The sequence below is a fragment of the Lampetra planeri genome, chromosome 52, assembly GCF_965212315.1.
Source record: "Lampetra planeri chromosome 52, kcLamPlan1.2.h2, whole genome shotgun sequence".
In the NCBI taxonomy this organism is placed as follows: Eukaryota; Metazoa; Chordata; class Hyperoartia; order Petromyzontiformes; family Petromyzontidae; genus Lampetra; species Lampetra planeri.
The window spans coordinates 3,095,344-3,118,392 of record NC_136158.1 but is presented as its reverse complement, the minus strand read 5'-3'; the positions used below and the strand labels follow the sequence as shown (position 1 = coordinate 3,118,392).

General features: G+C 46.7%; 1 protein-coding gene across 1 annotated transcript in view; it reads right to left on the bottom strand.

Annotated features, from left to right (window-relative positions):
- The window catches only part of LOC144734709 (disheveled-associated activator of morphogenesis 2-like), a 128,214-nt gene that overhangs the window by 80,410 nt on the left and 24,755 nt on the right, over positions 1-23,049 (bottom strand). The window lies entirely within an intron of this gene.

Genomic DNA, 23,049 nt, shown 5'->3' with positions numbered 1-23,049 from the left:
CTCAGCCTGTCGGAGATAAGGCGAGCAAGAGCTGTCCGTAAACACTCAGGAAAAGCGAGCGAGCCAGCGACCTATCGAGCATTGTTGCGTTCACACCACCGGTTGCCTCGCACGCTGTGGGTGGGTGGGTGGAGGGGGTGATCATAGCTCCTTCACAGCCTCACACGGCACTTATTTTGACCGGCTCCTGACATCGCGGTCTGAATTGCCTCACTCCGACGCCGATATCGGTAACATCTTTTAAAGTGCGGTGCGGGCCGGAGGGGGTGGGGGATGGTTGGTGAGATGGGAGGGGAGGTAGTGGAAGGCTGGACTCGTTGTCTGGTTTGTATTAATGCACTTGGTTGGACCAGCTGCACATTCCAGCCCTTATGCTGCACACACAACACAATACAAAGGCAAAAATCCCCCATGTAGCCTCGAACAGAATGTTGGGGCAAACGCTGTTCGTGAGCACCTATTATGGCCGGCACGGCACACGAGTGGGTGGGTGGTCAGTACCACGCCATGCCACCTTTGTCTCCCCGGTGCTGATGTACAAACCTCATCAGGTACTCATTTAAGGCTGGGTCAACTTAGGAGAGGCCCAGGACTGGTTCAGACATTCGCTGCCACGGATGTCGTTGGCCGAGAGTGGGAATCGAACTTAGGTCGTGGTGTTTCGTAGTGCACTGCGCTAACCACCACATGACAACTCCTCCCCATTGCACACACACATACATACAGATTCACACACACACATACAGATCCACACACATACAGATCCACACACATACAGATTCACACACACAGATTCACACACACACACTCCATCCACACAATCCTGCACCCTCTGCAAACTATGGCTACAAATTCTTAATGTCTATGAAACAACTGGTCATCATTAACACAAACACACTATCATAATGTCATAGCAATAGAGTCTGAACAATATTGAGTGACACGTAAATTAATGAAAATAGTGGAATACTGTGAACCCTGTACAACTGAATTTTACATATTAATCGTTCTAAGTCAACTGATGGATGTAGGCATCCCCGTGTCGTATTGGTCATTGGAGTTGTTTGACCATACTTCACCACACTGGTCAGTGCGGGTTTTTTAAGGATGTTGCGCAAGATCAGTACAGGCATCGTAGCCATTACAGGGGCTCGAACTCGGCTCTCTGGATTCATAGCACAGTGCGTTAACGAACTACAGCATCCCTACCCCTTCACCATCACACAAACTACGAATCCCAAGCACAAAATAAGAGGCACAACATTACCACTGCCGTCAAACACAATACCACGAAAATATTGTTTTCAATCCTGGACAACAAAAAAAACTCTGGACAAACCACTAAATTATTTAAAACACAATATAACTGCCCAACTTCTACTGCCCGTAAGCAAATTAGTGCTCATTGTTGTCACCGCTCTTCCTGGGCAGAGAGCTTGCATACAATATTACAACACTATGGGGGTAGAGCTGTGGAGCAGCAGTCAGCACCATCGCACGATGAACCCAGCCACCCGGGTTTAATACCTGGTCACAGCTAACATCTAGTGGGGTCTGTGATATCTGCAATAGCTGCTGGGCCACAGCCTTCACCAACCTGCACTCTCCTGGGTGGTGAAGTATGGCCAAACGACCTCGATGAGAGACCCTAATGCAGCTGTGGATTTTGACAAAGATGGTGGTCACATGACCCAGTGGTTTGACGCTTGTTGCAGGGATTCACGGTTCGAATACGGTAGGCCACGCTGGTTAATACTGCTGGTGCCTTTACCACAATACAGTTGATCGTTGATTATCCAGCGCACGATTATCCGGCTGCGTCCAACATTATCCGGTGGTCCCGGGCCGATCCGGCAAAACCGGCTAAATGCTGTACCAGTCCGGCGATCGGTACCATGTGCGTGACAACAACAGTAGCTGCGCTTGATTTCAGTGTTGAATATTCTAAACGCTACATGATACACTACATACAACTTAAACAACAAAAAATACTGCACATATATACATCAGCCCATGCAGAGTCTTTGAGATAGAAGCGGTAAGTACGGTACATTAAATACGGTAACTTTTCACAGTCGGATATTTATTTGTCTATTTGTGTATGTTTATTTATGCCAGTTTCATACAGTAAACACATTCAAAAACACGAAAAAAAACACAACACCTAAAAACATAATGCCATGTAAGAATGTGCAGAAATACGGTATTTTAAATAACGATTTAGCGATTATCCGGCGTTTTTGAAAATCGGGTGACCACTTCCAACCCCCCCCCCCCTCTGGAAGCTGCCTGGGATAATCGATGATGTCCTGTAATGAGCCACGTGGTCTGTCTGCTTCAGATTGGAAATGTAAAGGTCCCCCTGACGTAATTACCAAGAGCAGGCCCATTGCTTGCCGGCGTCTGGGTTCCAAACATGCCAAGTTCGAACGTTACAATCGCAAATTACTCAACCGGGATCCGCCGCCCCCCCCCCGCCTCCTACTGGCAGACTCGGGCCCTGGGTCCCTCTTGCAGATGAGACTCATCCTGGTCTCTAGAACTCTGATCTGTGGTTAAACCAAATAAACTTTGAAAGATCTTTCGGTAAAGTCACGTAGAATGGAAATAATACAATTAAAATAAAACATTATAAAATAATTCTCACGACGTTTATTATGTTTTATTTTTTTTATTTTATTATTTCCCTTCTACGTTACTTTACCGAAAGAACCAAGAAGATGAATCCCTGCAGTCACGAAAGCTTTAAATCGAAATTTGGAGACATCTGCGATTAATATTTTTACTGTTACAATTGCAATCGCGTCACCGTACGGCTGTTTACGGCTATTCAGCACACGGCGAACTTAAAAAAAAAATAGAACCCAACCTCATGCCCGAAGAGGAATAGCCACACTGCAGTAGGACTTCTCCAATATATACATATAATATTGTCTATTACTGCATTTGTATAACCTCTGAACACAACCTGAACTAACAATGACCAATACTAGTAAAACACAAGACGAAGGGTTGTTGTATTTTTCTGCCACTCACCACCCCACCCACCCACCATGCAGTGACCGGCCACACATCAAGCATATAGTTGACTCCGTAAACTAAAGAAAAATGGATTTTAAACATCGCAAGAATTGCAATGACACGGATGCTTCAGAGTGCTCGAATAGCTTACGTGCCGAGTCAAAATGCTGGCCTCGCCAATTGGTAGGTATCCATTCTAGATTTGAAGCTTTCGTGACTGCAAGGATTCATACTCCTGGATTTTTTCGGTAAAGTCACGTAGGTATTATTTCTATTATTTTATTTTTATTATTTATTTTTACCTACGTGACTTTACCGAAAAACCTAAGAGTATCCAGTTCAAATCCCGAGTTTTTTTTATTCCACCCTTTGTACTCTCTCAAGGTCAATGAAATCAGCAGCTATTTGTTGTTGTTGTTGTCATCGTACGGACAGACCGTCCTCTACCCGCAACGTCGACGGAGATTAGCAGCGTCCCACGCTCGCGTACGCGCAGAGGAACCATAACATGTGGTCGCGCACCCACAATTGCAGCATTGTTATAGTAGAAGCTCTCGTTTCAGGCGCAAGAGATTCAGAGTGAATCCTCGTTGCAACGCGATCCCCCCCAGTGCCAATACCAACTCGTCATCTTCGTGACAACCCAGCCTCGATGATGGCAGCAAGAGTTGTGTTCTGACTTGCACTGTTTGGATGTCATCGCCGCCACCACCACCACCGTCGTCATCTTTGGGGTAAATCCACTGCTGCACAGAGGCTTTTCCCAAGCTGCCCCCATCTCACAATCGTCCCACGATGTCATATGTTCAGACTTCTTCAGCCAATTCATTTTTAGAAAAGGCCTGGCAGTAAATCAGAAACAGAGGTCTGTCTCAACCACCTGTATTTACAACGCAGCGGCTCATGCAATTTCCAACGTGGTAAAAGCGAGCCATGGCCACCTATCGGCTGATACGTGAATCAGGATTAAGCACTTTAACCATGGAACAAATGGTATACACAGAACAATGGTACGTGGGTAAAACTACCGCGTGGGTTTTTCGCGGTTATCTTCTGGGCCTGAAATCAAGCTCCTGAAATAGCTCCCAGCATGTGCAGCGAAACGTCGGACAATCGTGCCAAACAACACAGGGGGAAACAACCCTGAAAACACGTGGGAGAGCTACAGAATGCGGATGAGGGTTTGGGAATGTGAATTGAAGACAACTGAATTTAAACAATCATTACAAGTGAATTTAAACAAGACTGTCACAAATTATTTATTTACTTTGTTCCTGGGTACTAAGTGTTATTTCGTAATTGCTTATGCCTAAAAAGTATAGAAAATAGCTATTATTCCCCAAAAAAACTTTGCTTTTGTGACCAGAACAGTGATATTTTGAAATTTACCTTTTCGTTCACATTAAGTCAGAAAAAAACAACATATGAATGTTAATTTACATGTATTTATACTAAAGTAATACAAAAATAACTGCAAAAGATTTAGAAGTGAGTTGTTTTTCGAGATTTATAATTATACTGTAAATCGACTTTCACGAATCAGCCACCAAATGTAGTCTCCCATCATGTTCTCGTTATCCTGTCCTTGGTAGCGGCGTTCAAAGTCCAGTATATCCTGGTGGAAGCGCTCGCCTAGCTCCTCCGAGTACGCTCCCATGTTCTCCTTGAATTTATCAAGATGAGCATCAAGGATATGGACTTTGAGGGACATCCTACAGCCCATTGTGCCGTAGTTCTTCACCAGTGTCAAGCAGCTCCACATAGTTTTCGACCTTGTGATTGCCCAGGAAGCCTCGAACCACTGCGACAAAGCTGTTCCAAGCCGCTTTCTCCTAACTAGTGAGCTTCTTGGGGAATTCATTGCACTCCAGGATCTTCTTTGTCTGTGGTCCGATGAAGACACCGGCTTTGACCTTTGCCTCTGACAGCTTAGGGAAGAAGTCTTCAAGGTTCTGGAAGGCTGCCGACTCCTTATCTACAGCTCTGACAAATTGTTTCATAAGGCCCAATTTGATGTGCAGTGGTGGCATCAGCACCTTCCGGGGGTCCATCAGTGGCTCCCACTTGACGTTGTTCCTCCCCACAGAGAACTCGGTCCGCTGTGGCCAGTCCCGCCTGTGGTAGTGCGCCTTGGTATCGAAATATTTTGTAGTCATTTTTGGATTACTTTAGTATAAATACATGTTAATTTTGATTCATATGTTGGTTTTTTCTGACTTTATGTGAATGCAGAGACATAAATTCGTCCGTTTTCTCATTGAAAATAGGTGCATTTCAAATCATCACTGTCCTGGTCACAAAAGCAAAGTTTGTGGGCAATAATAGCAATTTTCTATACTTTTTAGGCATAAGCAATTACGAAATAACACCAACTACCCAGAGACAAAAATTATGTTACATAGTGCAATCATTTATTCTTGGTTTTTCTTCGGTAAAGTCACGTAGGTAAAAAATTAAAATTAAAATCACGACGTTTCGGAGGCAACACATTTTACTTGATACAGCGAGCGTACTGTGACGGTTCCACCTGAAGACGGAGGCTTGTGTTGCCTCCGAAACGTCGTGATTTTAATTTTAATTTTTTACCTACGTGGCTTTACCGAAAAAACCCAAGAACATTACAGCATTGCTTCACCACCTCATGGATGGAGGAGGCGGCAGCTGAAGGGTACGCCTCTGGCTTTGTGGCTGCATCAGGTCGACCGTTACCATCGAGACTCAGGGATAGGGAGGAAGCTTCTGTGGGGGCTTATCCAGGAGGGACCCCTACGGAAAGGGGGGTTCGCGTGGACTCAGATTATACCTTGGCTACCACATTCGGCTAATCCATAAGGCTGGTCCCAGCAAGGAGGAGAGCTCAGAAAAATATTTTGGAGTTCACACAAAGTGCCATTGGGTTCTCCAAAGCAAACATTCTAATCCAACATCTATTCTAAGTTTTGCGCTGTCCACCCTGGAATTTGCGGTCTAAGTTTGGTCATACTTTTCGGCCAGATTCTCGTCTTGACAAGCAGCCAAGCAAATGTGTCCCCGGCCATTGCATAAAGTCGTGAGAATCCAGCCCACAGCACCTGTGTTACATAACACCATGTATGTACATGGCCTCATTACCTGCACATTTTCTTGGTTCTTTCGGTAAAGTCACGTAGAAGGGAAATAATAAAGAAAATTGTATTTATTTATTTCCCCTTCTACGTGACTTTACCGAAAGAACCAAGAAGATGAATCCCTGCAGCCACGAAAGCTTTAAATCGAAATTTACCTGCACATTATTCAGTGCTACGTGAAAATGGAGTCGCACCTTGAATTGCACGCAAGGCAGGGCCTGCTAAATTAGATATTTAATTGAGCAAAACGTATTAAAAACTTGGACAACAACACAGGCACGCAGTTATTTTTCAGCTTGTAGTCTTGCTTCGCAGTGTTACTTACTGCATTTAATTCCCCAATGTTATCCCGGCTGTGCTCTCGGTGTCACGTCAAGAAACGAAGAATCCACTTGGAAATATTGCAAAGCAACGTGACCCCGCGAGTGCGAAAACGACCGCAGCATAAACTTTCTCCAGGCTTCTCCCAAACTATTCAAGCGGCCGTTTTGTCCCTTCCAAGGGACCAAGAAAAATAACGTTAACGTGGCCTGCGTTGACAATCAGAACTATATATGGGAAACATGTGGAAGGGGCACGCCACTTGGGGGCAGAGCACATTAACCAATCACACACGAGCGCTAACCCATAATGTTAATCGCACACAGGGCAACCTGACCCTAACTCCATCCCTAACCCCATCTGTGGCATTTAAACAAGACTCCTTTTCAATTTTAGGTCACATTTTACTTCCTGTGCACACAGCTGCTTCCCCACAGCAACAGCGGCTTTTGGCTAACCATCGAACAAAGACGGTCACTGCATCGCACACTTTCAGAAGCGCTTCTGTGGCCGTCTGGAACACTCTTCCTTCCGATATTAGGAAGCCACTGGAGCTATGCACCTTTAAATCTAAATTGAAGACTCGTATCTTAAGAACTGCTTGTTGTCTTTAGTTTACTGTGCTTCCCCCGCACCTCCGATTAGCACGGTTGGCTACGTAAGGTGCGAACGGAGTTCAACATACGTTTAAATAGAACATTGTAAATGATAAGAAAACCCATAAAAACAGAAACATTAGTCCAGGCTGGAAAATGAACGGTTTCAACAACACGGAAAAAAAAGTGCACTCGTGCGTGTAAATACAGCTCTCAGGCCTAAAATATGATGCAAAACCACCAGTTTCTGGAAGAACTGCATTGTGGTTATTGACGATGGCTGTAGACACGATAAGCACATTCTTTGGGTGTTTTGGTAAAGTCACATAGATAGGTTCAAAGAAAATAACAAAATAACAAAAAACTACGACGTTTCGATCGCAACACATGATGACGACCGCTTGTGTTGCGATCAAAACGTCGTAGTTTTTTGTTACTTTCTTATTTTCTTTTAACCTCTCTACGTGACTTTACCGAAAGACCCAAAGAATGTGAATTCCTGCAGTCACGAAAGCTTTAAGTCACGAAAAGCACAATTTAGTTATTCAGGGACTAGTGGTTTTGCACAATGCGTAACAGCCGAGGGCTGTTCGTACGCACGGTGCACGTTTTTGTACGTTGCCGAAACTTCCCAATGCCCATTCCATTGCGACTAAAACGCAAACTATTTGATGCATAACTAACTCCGTAGTTTCACAGAGGCCGCACTTCACAAGCAAACGCACATCTCTGCCCGCACGGCCCGAACTTCAAGGAGGCACCACGCCTCCGTGTAGAACGAATTCAACGTCTGCGACGTCACCGCCAGAAGCGCCGCTGCCGGCCATAACGTTTACGCGGCCTTCCGTCGGTGCCGTCCTTTGTACTATTCCTCTATCTCTCGCCCAACCTTGAGCACAGCCTGGCCGATGACGATGATGACGATATGATGCCCTTATCTCAAAAAGGGGCACGACCGCACCGTAGAATCCACGGCCTGACGTGGTCGCAGAGGACGAATTCGCGGAGCGTCTGCCACCGAACCCGGCTGCACAGACGGGGTCAACGGTTTTATTACCCTTTGGTTAACTCGCTACGGCACTGTAAAAGGTTACACTGTCAACTACAAAGCAGACATTTAGAGACGATGGCAAAGCAGTTGGCTGTAGTTGTATGTGGGCTGCTAATCTGACAAAAAAGATCTTACTCCTGTTAAATCAAAACACTAGTTAAAGTGCCCTTCCCTTGACCATCACGTGGCCCACTCCCCAATGATGATCACACCTTAACTGGTTTGTCTGTAGCGTTCGTTTTGTCGCGTTAACATTGTCTCTTAAACTTTTGGATTTGTCTGTCTCGTCGGCAATGCGGGTCTCGTTCACGATGTCTCTCGTTGAAGTTGTATTTCCCGGGTATGTAGTCTAGACTGTCCTAGTATATTTATAACGCCCGTTTTTTTTTGTTCACATCGATTTGTATCGTACATCTCATTTGTAATCATCCGTCATCTCGGTTTCATTTGCCTAAATGCGCATTAGCATACAATTTGCATGTATCGTGAGCGGGGGGGGAAAATTGTGATTCTAATTAATAAATCAATGCATTATTATGCTACTAGTGATTAAACACTTCCCTTTAATTAGTAAATGGCCGATGGCTGTTGCTGGCATGAGCCCTCAGAAATGGTAGGGCAGTTCTTACACTACATATTTAATGTGTTAAAATTGCAGCTCTTTTCTTCCACCGAATGTAACCTATGGCAGTAATGCAGCAGAAGGCAGACTTGGTACAGATGCAGAAATAACAACATGTCATTTTTATCGTGCACTACAATTCACAGACAAACGACTAACTCTGAGGTGAGAGAACACTCTGCACGGAAAAAGCTAGTGGCATGACAACGAAAACAACATTGAATCGTGCACTTTCAGATGCGCTTCTGCGACCGTATGCAACACTGCTTTTTGTCTTTAGTTTGTTGTCCTTCCCCCGCACCTCCGATTAGCGCGGTTGTCTACGTACGGTGCGAAAGACGTTCGACATACATACATAGGATACTCGAGGACAACTGTATCTTTTAAGAAAATAAATACAGTAACCACAAAAGCCTTCGAAGTTCCATCTCTCCTGTTGGCATGGCCACATTTTAAACTCTTCTAGAGTTAGTGGCCTAAAGAATGACACGGCCACACATTCAGTGACTTGGAGCTGGGTGGTCGAGACAAGGCTGACAGCGCTGGACATGCTTTGCGGTGGTCACATGGCAAGCACACGAGGCATGTGGACGAGATTCGTGCCTGTCTGCTGTTTTGTAAGCAAGCTCCTTTGCGTGTTGTCTAATCTATTTGTTTCCAGCCGGCACAGTTTCCTGTTGCGATGGATGGGTTTTCTCATCGTTTACGGAGTCGAACATTTGAATGTCGTCTGCCTCTCCACTCACAATTGAAATGGCTGGAGGCTAGAGAGAGAGAGAGAATCGGAGCTTTTACAGAATAAGACATAAAATCAAATCCTTGACATCAAACTTTGAGTAAAAAATCAAAAGCTGCCCATGCCAAATCCAAGCTGACATCCCAAAGTAAGATCCTGGCAGGCATTAAGACTTTGTATTTACTGTATTTCTACTCTGGCTATTGAGTTCCACATGGGTGCATGCTGCACGGGCATTGCAGTGGAACAACAGCCACAGCAAATTAAGACAACGCTGCATCCACGTGGAGTGCAGCCGTGTGCCCGGCAAAATCAGAGTTCTATTCCAGGCCACGGTTGACATTAGTTTGCATTTTCTAGCCGTGGTCGCATGGATTTATCTTCGGGTCTTCCGCTTTTTCCCTCCACATCTATAAACACGCGTTTATAGAATTTGTCTGCTATAAATTTCCACGTGATAAGCCGCTTCGTTGAGCTATCAATTGTGGCCAGGTCGCTTCTGAACAAGAGCTACGTAGCTCAGTGGGCCTTTACCTGGTTGAAACAAATTTACAGTGGCGAGCAATTCTGGTTGATTTGCTCAAAGGTCATTAAGCACACGACTACGGGAAGTCCTCTACTAGCCTCCAACTCAATTCTCACTTCCTCCCAACACAGGTGACCAACATATCCACCCACAGGAGTCATGGCTTCACAGCTGACGGGCACTAATTTTCCGATAAGCTTAATGTCAAGACCTGACTGATCCGCGCCAAACGCTGGGTTTCACCCCGGACTTGCACACCGGCCTAATCCCCACCGTGTGCAGTACGTGTCCTGCGTACGGGCAGTCCTTCTGTCAATCCGCTGTTGGATAAGAGCCTCCCCGCACGCCAATGCACGCGTCGTCCGGTTGTTATCTGATCATACTTTACCAGAGCGGTCAACCGACTGAAGCGGGTCGTTGCGGAGGCAGGGGAGTGGGGGGTTGACGGGTGGGGGCGGGGGGTGAGGGGGGGGGGCCCAGAACCGGTTCAGATATCACTCGCCACGAACATCAACCGGAACTGGGGTTCGAACTCGGGTAGCAAGGTTTGATGCACTAAATGGTAACAATCACAACAATAAATATAAAATGCACCACAGTGCAGAAAACAACAACATATACAAAGACAACACGCCAAACAGTATAGACCGTACATGCAAAAGCAAGCACAAAACCCCCCTCGGCTATGCATTTTACACAAACGTATTGCACAATGTCCAATGCTCTAATACTCGAATATAATAACCACTTCCCCAGACACCCGGCCACCCACAACACTGGCTAAACAAATTAATACACATGGGACTGTTGCTATAGCTGCCTGCATTATAAATTTCCAAAACATTTACATGCAAAACTTCCAATAAGTGACTCAATATATGGAATTAAAATGGATAGGAGGCGACAGCTGAGATACTTCGGATGCAGGATGCAATTTTCGTCCCACGCACGCAAGGCATCGCATAATCTCGTGACCCAATTTAATATTTTCTCGTCACGCACACAACAACGGCAATTCGCCCGCAACGGAAAGTAGTCCGAAGACCACAATCGGGTGACGAAACCACTCCCGAACCACGCGATCGCGGGGGGGGGATCATGGGGTGCAATCCCCCAACGCTCATGGGTACCGGACCAAGCCACCGCAAAACTATGAAACGACTAAAATTCACGGTTGGCAGGTGCCGTCACGATAAAATTGTATTTTTGCATTTTTTGTCCGTGTTCCTGTGTTTATAAACGCGATGGGCCTGCAAAAGCCAGGGGGCAGCTACAGTTGTCTAAATTTTTACAGCCGGCTGGGTTTGTTTTTTTTTTTGCACCCACGGCCACGCTGCTGTTGCAACAGATTAAAACGTGTGAAAATGCGTCCACCACTGCCTCCTAATCCTCCTCCTGGGTCTGGGGGCCACTGCCACCGACGTTTTGTCGTTTTCATGAAGCTGCCACCGCGGTGATTTGCGTGACGATTTGCGAAGCGCGAGAGAATTAAAACAAATCCGGTGCCAACAACCTTCAGCTGTCTTCTTGGTTCTTTCGGTAAAGTCACGTAGAAGGGAATGAAAAAAATATATAAAATACATTTTTTATAATGTAAAGTCACGTAGAATGGAAATAATAAATACAAATCAAACATAATAAAATAATTCTCACGACGTTTCGGCCACAACGCAAGCAGCCATCCTCAGGTGAAGAACAGGTCTGTCAGAAAGACAGCGTCTGAATGACGCTGTCTTTCTGAGGACGGTTGCTTGCGTTGTGGCCGAAACGTCGTGAGAATTATTTTATTATGTTTTATTTTTATTATTTTATTATTTCCATTCTACGTGACTTTACCGAAAGAACCAAGAAGATGAATCCCTGCAGTCACGAAAGCTTTAAATCAAAACCTTCAGCTGGTCCCATTCAAGCTCAGGCTGCTCGGGAAATCCCAATCCCGCACACGGATTCCACCGACCGCGAGCCCCGAAAAGAAAGACGCAATGCATGGACAGCGGTGCTTGTTGCTTTGTAAAACACGTGTTTGTGTTGTTTTTTGGCATCATTGTTTCTGCAGTGGAGCACCAATTAATTCCATGTATCAAGCCATAATAAGCACACAGAGACGGCACGGACATTTGGTGCCAAGTGACAAAATAAACATCGTACCAAGGTCACCCTGACAAAAGAGATCATGTTGTTTCATTTATGTGTGTTTATTTAATCTCCAGGCTAAATAAAGGATACACGAACACCTAAAACAGAGCCCGTAACACAGAGAGATTAGAGGTAGGAATGGACTAGGAAGGACCCAAAGATGGGATTGGAGGAATAATATGAATAATATAAACAGTGGCTCGGGTGACAGCAAGGGATGAGCCCTTTCACAGACATAAGTGAAGGAGAGAGACGCGGGTTACCAAGCACGTAGGAATGTGGGAACAACAACCGTAAGAAAAAGAAGATAATTAGCACGTGCTTGGCAAATAGATGATAATGGATGGACGTGACATTAGCAATGACGATTTCGCCACGGCATTAGGAAGGTTTGGCAAGAGCAGCACTGAGAAATTATAACCACTTTGGTCTCCGTTGGATTGGCAATCGTATATTCTACGCAAGGACCCCGGTTGGGCTAAATCGCCCGAGAGAGCGTGAAGATTTTGGTTCTCGTATCAATGCCAAACCTCCCCACACTGCCTGACGAACCTCATCATCCCGAGTGCGATTCCCAGCGAGGTTCAATGGGAGATTTCCTCTCTTTTGCCCCGAATGTATTCCAATTGTAGTGACGTTATGAATCCAAGCATCTTAGCAGAGTGCTCGCACAGCAGTACGTCAACCCGTGATAGAAAACGTCCCGTGGAATGAGATGTCACAGAACAATTTTTTGAGATCCTTTCCAGTAACCTCCTCTATCTATAAAAGCGGTAGGGAAGGGGTTACTTTCCCACAAGCCCTGCAAAAGCAAGACGTTCGCCACCTGTGAAAATTGCATTCTGGGCACCAGCATAGAAGAGTAGACCAAATGCCCTCTTGGGGGGGCTCCCTCTGGTGGAGGCCCTTCCCCATCAGCAACCTAGCAGTGACGCGTGCAGGCAAACAATCGAAGGATTGCACCTTCACCTTTGAACTGAGAATCAACAGCAAGTGAACTTAGGCCGCCGTGCGGTTTTGTACGCTGGCACGTGCCCGATGCTACATTCTCGTTTATAACATTCCACTGGAATCGGTGACCGGCTCCCAGATTTTCTGAACCGGGATAACCAATTCTGAAAATGGTTACCGGTTGTCGTCGAGCAAACCCAGGTGTTATGCATGAATAAATGGTTGAACTTCTTTCGCAGCGTGCGTAGCCAACCGTTCGAATTGAAATAAAAATATTTATCCTGGAGGAATCCGATGAGCTACAAAGCTCTTTTTCACAGATCTCCAGGAGGGGCGGGTAAGAACGTTACAACAACAAACACAGTACAACAACACGATAGTAGTGCCAAGTACAAGAAAGGTAAACAAATCACCCAAACACGTACAAACACAAAACTAAACCATTCCCATCCTACCAGGCACAGCCCGCTGAGGAATTAAATTATTTTTCAAAAGCGACCTGGACATAAATGATAGCTCAACAACATGGCTCATCATTTGGACATTTATAGCCGCAAAATAAACTAAACGGCCTCAACGCATGCTTCTAAATGTGGAGGGAAACCCAGAGGACCCGGAGTAAGAATCCACGTGGCCACGGGGAGAACATCCAAACTCCAAACATAATGCTTTTAAAGCCACTGTGGCACACCCGCCTGTACCCCGGATCCTCTTGGCCCCGATATTTCAAAACTTCAGGGATGGAGGAGAGGGCGGGCCTCATGTGAAAGAGTCGCCCCGAGCCCCCAAAATGACCACCGTGGGGGCTGAACCTGGGGTCAAAACTCTTTCAGGACGGCCATCTCACCCCCTGGATCCAGGAGTCAGGCAGGGCACCACAGCCACAATACATAGCGCTTCAGGTCTCAGCGGAACACACTTGTCTGTGGCACACAGCTGAGCGCGAGAAAACAGGAACAGCAGCTTCTACCCTGGCACAAATATAAACTCTGACCTACGTCACGGGGCAACGATGAGCAGTGACTTGGAACCGTCGATGTCTGACTTTAGCGAGACTCGGCGGGGAGAAACCGGACTTTTATTATCAACGGATGTCAACACTTGTTTCATTTACTGCTTCGAGATCAAAACTCGTAGCACGGGGTTAATGGAGCATCACGTGAGTGGGTTTTGCAATCAACTTTAAACTTTTTATTCGCACAGAAAACACTCAAGTGCTTTTCATCGTTGTTTTTTTTTTAAACAATGTTCATTCATTCGTTTTCGTCTTCTTTTCAAGGACCAGCTAAACAATCACCGTTAAGGGACTGCACGTACCAAATGTTGGATTATTTTCCCAAACAGTGTTCTGTACTCTGCCGAGTTTCAAATACACATACGTCGCGTGAAGGACAGAAGGGGTAGTTGCATGGGTTAGGGTCGCCCATTTGCAGCATAGAACAGCAGTGACAAATTGCATTGGCTGTAGTTTTTGTAGGTTCATGTGGTGCGTCTGTATGTGCTTATGTGGTGTGTGTGTGGGTTTAAGTGGTGTGTGTGGATTTAAGTCAGGCATGTCCAAAGTCCGGCCCGCGGGCCAATCATGGCCCGCGGGCAAATTTCATACGGCCCGCAGCTTCGGTCTTATAATGTGTAAGTTATGGCTCGCCAGCTCTGTCAGAATAAATACATCATAAAACTCATGGAAATTTAAGGTATTCTATACAGTTTGTTCAATGTTATCTGACTGAATGAAAGGCAGAATTGTGTTTTTAGAGTTGTTCCCGTCTGCCTGAGTGGCTTATATTTGGTTACATTGTCATTTGAAAAATAAAGGTAATTGTGACAATGAAAATTGTTTTATAACAGTGTGTATTTCCACGTAACTTTTGTGGTTAAAACAATGTCAAAAGGAACTATTGGCCCTCGGGCATCTTCACTTTATCAAATGTGGCCCTCTTTGCAAAAAGTTTGGACACCCCTGGTTTAAGTGGTGTGTGTGTGGGTTTACATGAATAATTGTTGTTATTTGGCGATTCCCATGATTCTCAACCCAGAATCATGATGTGAATTTTGGAATTAGGTAATTTCGAGCAATCGCTGGCATGTCCTATGGGGAATTGCCAAAGCGTTACCATCTGGTGGCGATGTGTGGAGCCATCACTAGAAAACCCATGAATTTCAATGGAGATCCGGGAGTCTGCATAGAAATGAATAGGGCTTCTATGGGTACATCTTAGGCCGCTGAAGAATCCCATTTCTGTAAAAGGCGATCGCTGCATTTAGATCACCCAGAGACGCCCCCCATTCATTGCAATGGAGATTCCCTTCTCCATTCAAACGAATCAGGTTCCCCTGGCGAACAAACGAATGTCTACGAGGTGGCAAGAAATTACCATGTTCGGAATCTCACAATTCGCGAATAGGAGATTTTAACATCTGCATCGTCCATTGAAGAATTTCCCAAAAAATATATTTGGCTAACCGATGGCGAGATCGACCCCGACCGATGGCGAGATCGACCCCGACCGATAACGATGCCCGCGGGAATTGCTCGGCGCTCCGTCCTTATGCGTGTTCATTTCCACTCCAGTTTGGTCAGAATTGATCATGTGACCAAATAAATTATCAAAATTGCTTCCGTGGGAATATTTCACACACCGTAATACTCATGCAAAAGGGTTTAACATTTTTGGAAAACGTAATCGTTTCGTCTTACTTCCAAACTTTTGCGTGCATTAATGTACACCGGGATTGTGTTCGATGGGCAGAGTGCTTATCTATTGAACGACCTGTTAGCTCAGAGCGCCTCGCTGAGGTTAGGTGGGTGTGTCAAAATCCAGCCAATCAGAAGCTCCGCACCTTCCTGCGAACTCGCGGTTCGTGGACACAAACGCGTAGCCCTCATTGGCTCAGTGGGTGCGTGACAACACGACCTCGCACACCGTTCAATAACTTGCGAGCCGCCTCGTAGCACCACGGCAGAGCGCTCTAGCCATTGATCGACTGTTAAGTAGTTTAAACTCATGGGTTTATTGTGCGTGTATGTTGAACTTCTTTCTCACCGCACAGACAACCATGCAAATCGGAGGTGCGAAAATTAGGCCAATTGAGCGCACTGTTTGCAAAGCAAGGCCAATGATACGGACAAATTCATCACCATACGCCTTTTGGCGTCATCTGGTCCAACACCAATGGAGACTAGGCTCTAAGAAAAGCTGTCTCGGGTGTGGACCAATCAACTTCAAGGACAGTGCATATCATTATCATCATCAGAGTTGTTTCTTTTTGTTTGCATTTCGACTGCTTGTGTTGTGGTTATTGCAAACATGATGCCTTGTATAAAGGTGTCAGTTTTTGTACCAGTTGAAAGGGTAAAAACCTATTACTAAATTCACCACCGTGTGCCCCGAACCGTAAGTAAAAGTATATATTGTATTGTTGACCTTCAACCCCTGCTCCCACAATAGTCAGCCATCGATGCTGTTGGCTCAATGCACCTGTTCAAGTCGAGGCTCAACAAGACCTTCCTCCTCTGCCCGTGACTGACCACCTCTCGAGAAAAAGAAAGAAGAAAAAAAATACATTCATCAATAACATTTCCTTAAAATAAATATATATTATAACAGCCCACATTCTGCGCAACGGTCCTTCATATAGCACCATTGCCCTAAACGGCGCCTTGTTCGTATATATTTCTCATTTTAAGGCTGCGGAGTTATTTGAAGAATGCGTCGCGTCCATCTCATCATTTGTGTTCGTGCCCCACTGCCAACGCAGGGAAGCCCACCGTTCCTGTACAGTCTTGAGACGTGGCACAGCTTTGCATGGACTAGTACGTAGCATTTTATTAGCTGAAACAAATTCCATTCCAAACGATAACTCCTGAAAAAAAGTGGCTTGCGGAATATATAGGAGTGAGGCAACTCGAAAGATTAAAGCAGAGTTCAATGTACTGCACAAGCGAGTAAATAGTGCGCATGGAACGTTTAGAAGTTCAACCTTATCACGCCCACGTATTAAACATATCGGACCGTCAGAAACAATTTTTGTTTTTTTCGGTAAAGTCACGTAGGCACAACAATAAAATAAAACAACTAAATTAAATCCAGTTATTTTGCTGTGCCTTTTTACACCTGATGAAGGAGGCTTGTGTTGCCTCCGAAACGTCGTGATTTAATTTATTTGTTTTCGTTTATTTCAATTTATTGTTTTACCTACGTGACTTTACCGAAAAACCCAAAGAGTATGAATCCTTGCAGTCACGAAAGATTCAAATCTAGAATCGTCAGAAACATCCTCAACGGAGCGGTGACCGTTGCGCAATGGCTTTTCGCGGCAGCCGAAGATTTTCGGATTTTAATAACGCAGAGCGGGGAACAAAGAAAGTGAGCCGAGCACAATACAACGTGAACAATCCTTGGGGTCTCGTGATCCTCTTCTCTCCGAGTCCGCTCGGCTCACTGAGAAACATCTGTTGTGGGGAGGCTGGTGTTCCTTTCTCCCGTAGGGGGAAGCAGGGATTAGATTAGCGCCACTTACCCCCCCCCTCCTACACTCACACAACCCCTGCATCCCTTCGCCCCGGCCCTGCCGCTGCCAAAGAAAAAATCCACGGACTCTTGAATAAAAGCCATCGCAAAACGACGCTTTTTTCACGTTGAGCAAAGCGACAGCGTCTCTTTGTCTTTCAAAACGCACGTTTTTGTTCACGTAAATTGCTTGCTTTTTTTTCACCGCATAAATGTAGACTGTCTTGTTATTTTTAAAGGGTTATTGCACGAAAGAAGCTCACCGACGTGTCTGCAACCCAGGATTTTATTCCTTTGTCCCGGCCGGCACATTAACATGCAGATGCACACGACTGCGCCGCTGCATGCGCGTGCGGATACGAACGCGGGCAAGCACGCACCCTCGCTCGCTCACTCGCACGCACACAGCACGCATTCACGCAAATGTACATTGAACATGCGGACACACACTAAGGACATGCCTCACAAGCAGTCGGGGTGAGATATTGAGCCTCGTGAATAGGCGATGTAAAAGAGCACCTATGAGGGCCGGCACGGTGCATGGAGGGGGTGGGGGGGGGGTGGCCAGCACCACACCCGGTGCCGATGTCTACACACCGCACGGAGTACTCATGTAAGGTCAATTCTACCGACTGCATGGCCCAGGACCAGTTCAGATATTCGTCACCGACGTTGGCCGCGAGCGGGTTTCGAACCCGGGTCACCGGGCTCACAGCGGCAGTGCACTAACCGCTACACTACCGCTCCCCACACCAAGCACGTACACTCCCACATTTACACGCGTACGTGCGCAGATGTACACTCAATAAACCCTGTGCACGCTAAAGCGCGCAGAGACGCACGAGGAGGAATGCACAAACACTCACACATACTCCCACCATATGCTGTACCCCAGTACATTAAGGGGGGGGGAGGGGATACGGCACTAAAGAAGCATTCTAATTAATGCGAGGCTGAAGCATGACGCAGGCCTCCTACGCAGCACCACATTCGCCGGCTCCACCGTCGCGCCTGGCCCCAAGAGAGCGAGTTGACTGGATGCATCTGCTCATTTGCCAGGGGGACACACCGCAGGTCGCACACGCAGCACACGCACCACGCGCGCCAACGACTCCCCGCGGTAGCGCCGCCCAGTCGTCACCAAGCCAGGCGCTGGCACAGATGGGCCACGAGTAGATGGAGGACGCCGGCATGGAATCGAACCGACAAGCTTCGGATTTCCAAGTTAAGTGTGCTAGCCGGTCACACCACAGTGGCAGCTCCCCGCTCTTTGAATGTCAAAGATATTGCAAATCACAGCCGCTTTGAGGCACGGAGTGGAGTACTCAGCGGCAGCAACAGCCGGCAAAGCCATTACGACCGCGGGCCAAATGACAAACATGAAGGCCATGCACAGGGGAACAAACGGAACGCGCCACATCCCCCTTCACTGCTCGCTGATCTCATCGCTGCCCGATTCCAAACTCTTGTGGAACGGCCGCCCCCCCCCCGGCCCCGCTGCCCTCCCCACCCCCACCCCCCCCCCCCGCCCCCCCCCCCATCTGTCCCACCGCCGATGTGAGAGCGACCGTGTCGAGCATTAAGGAGGCAATCAAACCCCCCCAAGCGGCTCGCACACTGCTCGATCCACCACCTTTTGATTGCACTGCCTCCCCCTGCCCCCCCCCCCAATCCCCCCACACCCCATGACCACCGCGCACGGTGGAACGGAACGGAGCGGTGCGGCGACGTTAGCGACTCAGAAGCACGGGTGTGCACATCGGCACCACGCAAGCATCGGGCACTCGTTCGCCTTTGCCAGGCGACATGTACACCGCCAGGGGCATAGCGATAGGACAATTCACTAACTGCCCATACAAAGAGTCAATGAATTGTCACGATTCAGGGTGGGGTGGGGGGGGTTACGATTCAACACAAGAATCAACACTGTGGCGAATGGCGAGGTCCCCGTTTGTTGATTCGTTGCCGCCTTGACCCTTTCTACCCCGCTGTGTAATTGACGCCAGTCGCTCTCTCTTCCGTTTCTCTTCCACCCCTGTTCGTTTTGCTTTCTCTCCCCTCTGTTTCTCTTTCCTGTCTGCGATCACAACCAGGGCTTCGTCTAGGACCGTGCGCGAATACCGGCTATGCAGATTCCCGTGTACACACACACACATTCTGGTGTCCTTTGCTTGCGTCGTTGAAAAGTTTTATTAAATGCAAAAATGTTAATAAAATGCATAATGGTGACCGCAGCGCCCCTAAAGACTACGGCGTATACGAATTGAAAATAATCGACTGTCGCATGATTGTATCATGGACATTAGAATCAATAAAGATGAATGAATAATCTTGATTTGAAACTTTCGTGACTGCTGGAATCCATCCTCTTTGGTTCTTTCGGTAAAGTCACGTAGGTAGAAAGATAATCAAATTATATATCACGACGTTTCGATCGCAACACAGGGGACGACCGTTTGTGTTGCAACCTTAACGTCGTGATATATTATTTTTATTTTATTTCATTATTTCTCTTCCTGAATGACTTTACCGAAAGAACCAAAGAGTATAGATGAATGAACCATTGTATTATTTCGTCTCCATCACATATCCATCTCTCCACATTAAAAATGTAATTAAAAAAATATTACACAACTCGTCAGCCGCACGGCCTTCTGGGAGCGCGTAAGTTAAGCAGCACTGTTTCAATGCAAGCAAAACTCCGGACGGGTTTCGACACATGGTACCTCATCGGCAGAAGTCGGACTCGCTTGAATCAATGCTGGTGAAAGCTTGCTCAACTTACAGGTCAGGACCCTCCCCTTCAGCTATGGAGGTCCTAGTTGTCAAGCAATTCAGTTTCGCCACGGCACAAACATAAGATGGAGGTGTGGCCCACTGTGATGCCAACGTTCCCCCCCCCCCCCCCAGTTCAGACTACGTACACAAGGGTGATGATATAATCACTTTTTTGTGATAACGTGCCCCTACACGCCAGGGTATCTCAGAGGGAAAATGGTCTCTTTTCAGAGAAAATTGGCCGAGAGAACACCTGTCATGGGTACAAACATCAACCAAGGGCCAATACATTGAGGTGGCCAAAAGTCGAAGTTAAAGCGACGACATAGGACCTCTACCTTGGCCTTATATTCATTTAAGGTTGCAATGATGGCAAATTGGTTTGCACACTTTAATATGAAGCCGCAAAGCTTGAGATCAATTCCCGGCCACAGCCAACTTCAACGTCAAGTGATATCCGAGCTGGTCCTAGACCTCCTCTAGACTGAGGCTTAAATAGGCATCTGGTGGAGTATTTAAAACAATCAGCATTGGACAGACATTTGTGGTAAGGCGTGGTGCTGGCAACAACACCCCAACGTGCACCATGCAGGCCTTAATAGGTGCTCGCTAACAGCACATGGCCCAGCGCAATGCAAAAGGCTATGCGGTGAATCTGCGCATCCAAACGAACAAGTGACGCTTCATCTGATTAGGTCAATTCCTGCATATCCATCCAATTGGCATGTTCATTTGAATGTTCCACACGCTGACATTAAACAGGGCATTCCTTAGCCCAAGCTTCAACCCAGCTGGAGGCAGTTTATTTTGTTATGAACATTCTACACAGCGACTTTCAATGATTGTTACGCAATTATGTATTATACGGTTTTTGTGTTGAACTATGATCCATTTCATTCAACACATTCCTGCGGAAGGAGCTGGTAGGAACGTTAGGTTGCTCGGTCAATGGCCAGGGTCAACGGCGGCGTGGTGTATTCCGCAAATATGCCCGACTGTGAGGGCGGGCACAAGCCGGCGTGAGTAGATTAAACATTGAGTTTTATAAGGGCACCACGGGGTGACCAGCCCCTCCCCACCCAGCCCCACCCCTCCCACCCCCCAATCAGCCCCACCCTCCCCACCCAGCCCCACCCCACCCTCCCCACCCAGCCCCTCCCCACCCTCCCCACCCAGCCCCTCCCCACCCAGCCCCTCCCCACCCAGCCCCTCCCCTCCCCACCCAGCCCCACGCAGCCCCTCCCCACCCAGCCCCTCCCCACCCAGCCCCTCCCCACCCTCCACCCAGCCCCACCCCTCCCATTTTTGTATGCACGACGGACGGACACAATAATCCTCTGTGGGCAGGTGTAACCAGGAGGTTCCTACCAGTATAAAGCTTCCTTGCCGATATACACCTTGGACAGTTGACCAGCATTGGTGCAAGCAAGCCTGTCCGTGCTGATGACACATCAAATGCTGAAAGCAGTTAAACTTGTCGTGAATCGAAGCTGCTGATAAGATGAACTCCCAGAAGTCCGTGGGACTTCATGTGTTTGCGTTAAAAAAATAAATGCTTTCATTTATTTTTTGATGTGAAGAGATGGGCTCCTATTGGAAGGAGGCGTTATTTATTTTGCACTGTAGCACGATCAGAAGGGGCTATTGATCTGTGCGTGAGAGTCAGCCTCTATTCCGCGCGCAGTGACGTGGCCATGAAAACACCATTAGCCCGAGCAACCTCTCCCCCCTTAAAAACCCTGCACACAGCTTGCAAATCATCCTGCGCCAAGGCCAATACAAATATCAGAATCTAAAAATACTCTGCGTAAACGCAACACAAGTGATTTTATTTTATTGCACCGTTACGTGTGGATGCGTGCTTACGCGCACAGCCAAATACATAAACGTTGATTTTGATTTTATTAACAAATTTTCTTCTAAATTTCATCACCGTGATTATCATCATCAATTGATTTACTGATGAAGGTCTCGTCAGACCGTTGCCATAAAAAAAGAAGCAACCTGGCCACAAACGATAGCTGAACGAAATGGCCTATCACGTGGACATTTATAGCAGCCAAATACTCTAAAATGCATGTTTTAAAATGTAGAGGGAAAAAGCAGAGGGACCCAGGGAAAAATCCACGCGACCACGGAGAGAACATGCAAACTCAGGGTCAGGGTCGATCCCACGACCTCCTGCATACCAGACGAGGTAGTTAACATTTCGCCACCGCGTATACCTTGCAAGTGTGCAATGCTAATAGCCGCAATCCAACTCTGGCACATGAAGTAACCACATCACTCGATCTCCATGGTGGCTGTTCGGTCGGGCGTGTCCTCTCCTTCCCGCACCTTTGATTAGTGTGATTGGCTGTCACTAATCTTGTCCATCGGCAATCATCCCTTCTGGCAAGTTGCACTGCCGAAGCCCACTTACCTTTTTATAACGATGAATATGATTTACTCTGATTTTAATGTGTTCTCTGATCCATGTGCTCTACTTTCTCTCATTTGTAAGTCTGGCAAAGCATCTCTCCACATTGTTTGGAATGTTAAACTACATAAATTGAGAATGCATACGTTTGAAATGTAATTTTATATTTCTTCTTGAAAAATTCGAATATACACTGAAGCCTATTGCTGTGCATGCAGTGTCTCTGATGCCTGCAAAGATCACTAAAACGCAAGACTCAAAACGTACAGCAATC